Raw genomic sequence first — 6,000 nt, 5'->3', positions numbered from 1 at the left:
TGGTTCTGTTGTGTGATTAACTTTTAAGACAACAAAGTTCAATTAATTCTGTTGTCTGAGTATAAATCAGAAGACACTGATTCGTTAAAAACCGATGTGTGATATGATTGATTACAATGTGTTTTTGTCCCCTTTTTGGCCATTTAGACAACAAGCAGTTATCATTATATCTAATCTGTTGTGTGATCATTTGAACATTCCATTCCTGAATTAGATTGTGCATTCATTTGGTCCATTTACCAAATGAACAGTACTCTATCAAATACAAACATTCCAAACCATCAAATGATTCATATAACCAATACTTTAAACTTCAAAAGCAAAAGGGGTGCATTTCCCAATCATTGAAACCAACATTTTACACAAGAAAAGCATTCTAGTGCATGCCCTAAACACAAGCAAATGAATGAAGTGAAAAGTCAAATAAATAGCTCGGTATTGATGTGCCTTGACCAGCTCTTTAGAGATCTGTGATCCACAATTGGGTTGAGATGATGAAGAGGACTTTGTCATGGTTGAAGTATTCTTGGAAGCAGCAGCATCAGCCTGCGTAGAATCAAACTAAGAAATAAGGAGAAAAAAGCAGAATGCAACACACAGGCAATGAGGTAAGAATAACATTGAACGATAGCATGTACCAGTCATCATATATTGATTACCCTGAATATCCGGTGAATGCCTCAAAGTAGCATGTACCAGACCAAATGCTATATTTTTGTAGAAGTAGCAAATCTGAAAAGCAAAATATTTCCATCAACAAGTGGATGAAGTTCAAAAAACAAGACTAAGTAGACACATGCTCTCGTGTTCCTAAGCATGTGCAAGTATACAGCATACAACATACAAGCACAAGCAAGTGGCATTTTAACAAATCTGTGACAATAAAGTACTAGATGAGCATACTGATATTACCATCTGAGCAATCCTTTTATAGCACCAATGTCCATGGACAACCAAAAGTCTCTCCAAAAACTGAAACTGGGCAATAGCAAAATCACTGGCCATCACAGCCTGCAAGCAATTACGAACTATCAATATGAGATTCACTGTAAATTGAGAAACTGGTTCTTGCTTCCACCACAGACACCTTGCTTCCCATTTAGACATGTAATACAAACATTATCACATGTAAGCTATTATATGTTATATAAATACAGACCCAGATGACCCTCCACCCACACACAGACAGACAGACACACTATCTGTTCATAGTTAGGTAACAATTCCAACGAAGCACCACATGTCATTGTAGTATCTCTGTTACTAGGAGTACTAACGTGCCAGTAACTCCTAATATGGCTCCATTACATGCACTATTAACTGAACCTAGCCAATGAAAGACATAAAAAGTATAAAAGAACAATCAACTTTATGCAACTACTTGTTTACCTTTTCAAATATTATTAGGTTTTGGTCCACATTTATTAGAGTAAATAATTTTTTTGGCTCTTGTCCTCCATTATTGCAATCTTTTTAAATAAATAAAAACAATAAGAAATGATGTTACATGTGTATAAATTTTAAAAAGATTTAAAAAGAAGGGGGAAATGTAGCTTTATTATTATTCACGTTAGTGCTTTCTACTTAAATGGTTAGAGACAAACCCTATGTTGATTGCAGTTTCCATCTTATCCCCTGTCAACACCCAGATCTTGAGATCAGGTTGTGCAAGATTGTATATGCATTGGGGCATCTAAGAGAATAAAAAAAGGTACTAAGTTGCCGTAAATCAAAACGGCAGTTCCTTATTTACTACTGTAATAAGAAGCTTATCTTACCGTTTTTTGCAATTTGTCCTCCACAGCTGTAGCACCAACCATGATCAAGTCTTTTTCCATCTTCTCTGCTACTAGCTCGAGCATCACCTCCCTATCAGCCCCGATAGATGATTTTGCTTTTGAAATTCATTGTTCCAAGCAGAATACTCAGACTCCTCAAGCTTTTTATAAGCAAGCGTCAACGTACGCAACCCAGCTTCTCCATATTCATTCAAATGCTTGGTACTAGCTTCCTCATAAATTCTTCCATTCTTTGACAGTCAATCGAAAATGATGCTGTGGATGTAGATAAAGGGAATAAGATTAATAAAGATAAAAAATATCAAAAATCCATGCTTTCCTCTCCCCCTGTTTAGGATGCTTTGGGGGGGGGGGGGGGGGGTGGGTGTTGAGAGAGGGGATGAAATATTGCAGAGTCAGAGTCCAAAGAAATGTTTGTTATATCTAGATATCAACTAGGCAAAAAATTGTTAAACCCAGAACACAAAAAGAACTTTCAAGCTCAAAAACCAATCTCTAGTACAAAACACCCAGATCTTACACACACTGAATACAAAGAAACAGAAAATGCATACAAACTGGGGAAACAGAAATACTAAAAGCTAAGAAGAGCCTAAGAAGATTGAACAGAAACACAAAGAACACAAACCATTGATAAGCATTAAAACATGAACAAAGAAAAAAATATAAAGAAGAGCCTAGTCTGTGCTTGAATCATTTGATATAAAGAATGCAAACCAATCATTTGGATCAACTTGTTAGAACTTAGAACATAATGAATTATCATTTAATTACATTCTTCACAAATTACATTTGTGTAATTTAATCCCTATCCAAAATCCTATACTATATCAGCTCAACAATAGAAACTCTTTCAACAATTCATACCATGAACAGAGCAGTATATCTGCTTTAGCAGTAAACCTGTCATATCTCAGGCATTACCTGATACTCATAAGCCCCAGGAGCCTCAGTGCTTCCAGCTAAGAAGCTTCCCATCATGACAGTAGAAGCCCCAAGGGTTAAAGCCTTGACAATGTGTCCAGAATTGGAAATTCCACCATCAGCAATGACAGGCACACCACTTTGTGAAGCAGTAGATGCAACCTTGTAAACCGCAGTTGCCTGAAACATATTGCCAACATAAAAAAAACCTTCAGTACAAGAAGGCATAGCTATCACACGATCCACACTTCTTCACAAGTTAAGAATGGAATTATAGTGCTATATATTACACACTGCAGGGTTTCAAACCTTTGGTTAAGTTCTATGCTGGCATTAATATCATAACAAGAGAGTAAAGCAAGCACCAATGAGCAAAAATGCCATTAATTCGACAAGTCCTCGGTCCAATGTTCATCCACTAATAATCTAAACAGTCTAATCAAACTCTACACATCTCAAAACCAATACTGGAACAAAAAGAATGCATCTTTATACCTGTCCCCTGCCGACGGCGCAAACCTCTTGAGTAGTACAAATGGAGCCAGACCCCATCCCAACCCTCAACCCATCAACACCAGCCTGAATCAAATTCTGCGCCTGACTCACAGTCACCACATTCCCACCAACCACATCCAAACCTGAGTACATTTTCTTGATGTACTTGATCATCTCAATCTGATAAATGGAGTTCCCTGTGAGCTATCCAAAACCACCACATCAATCCCAGCCTTCACCAACTCCTCCAATCTCTCCTTATCCGACTCCCTCATCCCTATCGCCGCCCCGACCTTGCACGACCCGACCCCCAACTTCGGGTACCCCTTGTTCCGCTCCACGTCCTCCTTCCCCACAATGTCGACTACCTCGTCGTCCCTCACCATCGCCGCCACGTCACGACCTTTCTCCGCCATGAACTCCTCAATCTTCCCCAAATCGGAGCTCCAAGGCAAAACCATGTCCTTACAGCTGACCATGTAATCGTAAATCTTGACCTCCTTGTCCGCCAGCTTCACCCAATCGTGGCTCGCCATGTAGCCCAATCGTAAATCTTGACCTCCTTCCCCACTATATCATTTAATTCCGTTAGGATTTGGCTTACTGGTGTGGACCGGAATCGAAACGTCGCCGATTACAACCGGTTCTTCTTCTACCACATCGACGACGACGAGTAGATACTTCTCCGCTAGCCATCTGTAGAAAGCTGGAACTCCCATTGCCGATCGCGCTAAGCTTCGAGCCCAGCAGATCTCTCTGTTTCTCTATCGGAAAAGGCAGAGCGAAATCGGAGGTCGAATCAAAACCCTAAGCTGAGACTGAAACTCTGAATTGAATAGGAGAAGGAACAAACCGCGCGCCGAGCGTGATTTTGTTTGGCAACTTAGCAAAATGGTTGAGAGCTGCTCGATGAGGAGAGAAAACGGCTGTTTTGATAAAGTCTTGACGGGGAGACAACAAATCCAATAAACCTAGCTAGCTAATTAAGTTGTCAAAGGCGGGCTTTTAATTTTTGCTTTATGAATCAGACAACATAAAGACGAAGTTTTGTTGTCTGATTGTGAACAACTTAAACCTCAGCTAAGGTTTCAAAGAGGGAAAAGTTCCCGCTATAATATCGACCAAAGTAACATGCTAGGCAATGGTCATTTACACAACGGAAACAACTCATTTGGTTGTGTGATTATCAATCTGGTGCTATATTTCAATCAAAACTTAGAGGTTTTTGGGCGGCTCGAGTGCCATTTTGGGCCAAATAAAGGCACATCCAAATATTTCCCACTTCATCACACAACAAAAAGTAAAAAACCGTTGTATCATGTTTTGCATGCTACTCTCATACAACAGATATAACTATACTGTTGTACGATGTAGTACCAATTTGGAGCCAAATTTGAGTCGATCTGGGAGGGAAATCTGCCGCTATTTTTTTTTATGATTCAGACAACAGATTATTCTTGTAACCGTTGTGCAATGACCTTCTAAACAAAAACTTCAGAATTTTAACCACCTTATACAACGTAAGTTTACTAAACATGTTGTGTGATTCACTTTTCTTCATCACACAACACATTTTTTTTTTCGTTGTGCAAAAAGTGTTGTGTGTTAACATTTTTGGTGTAGTGTACAGACATCAAGCGACTACTTTTAACTTATTTTCAAGGCGTCTTCACCTTAGAGAACTGTAGCATCGATGCCATTGAAACTGTGATTGCAGCTACACCATCTAAAGTGACTGCTGCCTTGAATGACACCCTCATGCAACCCTACTCAGATGATGAAATTAAGAAAGCTCTCTTTCAGATGCATCCGTCCAAAAGCCCGGGGCCAGATGGTATGTCTCCGTTTTTTTACCAAAAATATTGGGATGTTGTCAGCTTGGATGTTTGTAATGCAGTCCGTAACTCGTTGGAGAAGGGTGAATTCTGGGAGCAGTCAAACTTCACGTATCTATGTCTTATCCCAAAAATCAAAGATCCAAAGGAGGCTGCTCATTTCAGACCCATTGCCCTATGTAATGTGATATGTCGAATAATCTCCAAGGTTGTTGCAAATAGGTTAAAGCATTGCCTACCTGATATAATCTCACCACTGCAGAGCGCTTATGTGCCAGGTATATTGATTTCCGATAATATACTGGTAGCAACAGAGGCTGCACACTTCATGCACAAACTACAGACTCAACAAACATGTTTCTTTTCCCTTAAGCTTGACGTTAGTAAAGCTTATGATCGATTAGAATGGCCTTTCTTGCATGCAATGTTGACAAAATTGGGCTTCTGTACTCAATGGATAAACATGGTTATGACTTGTGTTACTAGTGTCAGTTATGTTATTCTTATTCAGGGAGAGCCTACATCCAAAGTTATACCTACTCGTGGCATTAGACAAGGAGATCCTTTATCACCTTATCTATTTATATTATGCGCTGAGGGCCTGTCTGCTTTGATTACAAGTGCAGTGCAAAATAATGTGATTGAAGGTCTAACTATGTGTCCACAAGCCCCAACACTTCATCATTTATTTTTGGGCTAAATACTAGTTAGTACCCTGTGGTTTAGGTCCAAAATCAATTCAGTCCCTGGACTTCTAATTTCATCAAAAACACCCCTGCACTTTCAATTTTGATCTAATAGGTCCAATTCGTTAATATTCTTTCAAATAGTTGGATTATTTGTTGAAAAACTATTTATTTTTAATAGTAGGACTCACTCCTAAATTGACAATGCAGACCACCTTGACACCACATCATAAAACATAGGCCATATATGATCCACATTAA

General features: G+C 39.1%; 1 pseudogene; it reads right to left on the bottom strand.

The window, feature by feature from the left end:
- Nucleotides 1-1,861: 1,861 nt before the first annotated feature.
- Nucleotides 1,862-3,754, bottom strand: LOC133744342 (inosine-5'-monophosphate dehydrogenase 2-like; annotated as a pseudogene).
- Between the last annotated feature and the right edge of the window lie 2,246 nt (nt 3,755-6,000).

This window comes from Rosa rugosa, chromosome 4 (assembly GCF_958449725.1).
Source record: "Rosa rugosa chromosome 4, drRosRugo1.1, whole genome shotgun sequence".
NCBI lineage: Eukaryota > Viridiplantae > Streptophyta > Magnoliopsida > Rosales > Rosaceae > Rosa > Rosa rugosa.
The sequence above is the reverse complement of the archived record's forward strand: the minus strand, read 5'-3'. Positions and strand labels throughout refer to the sequence as shown.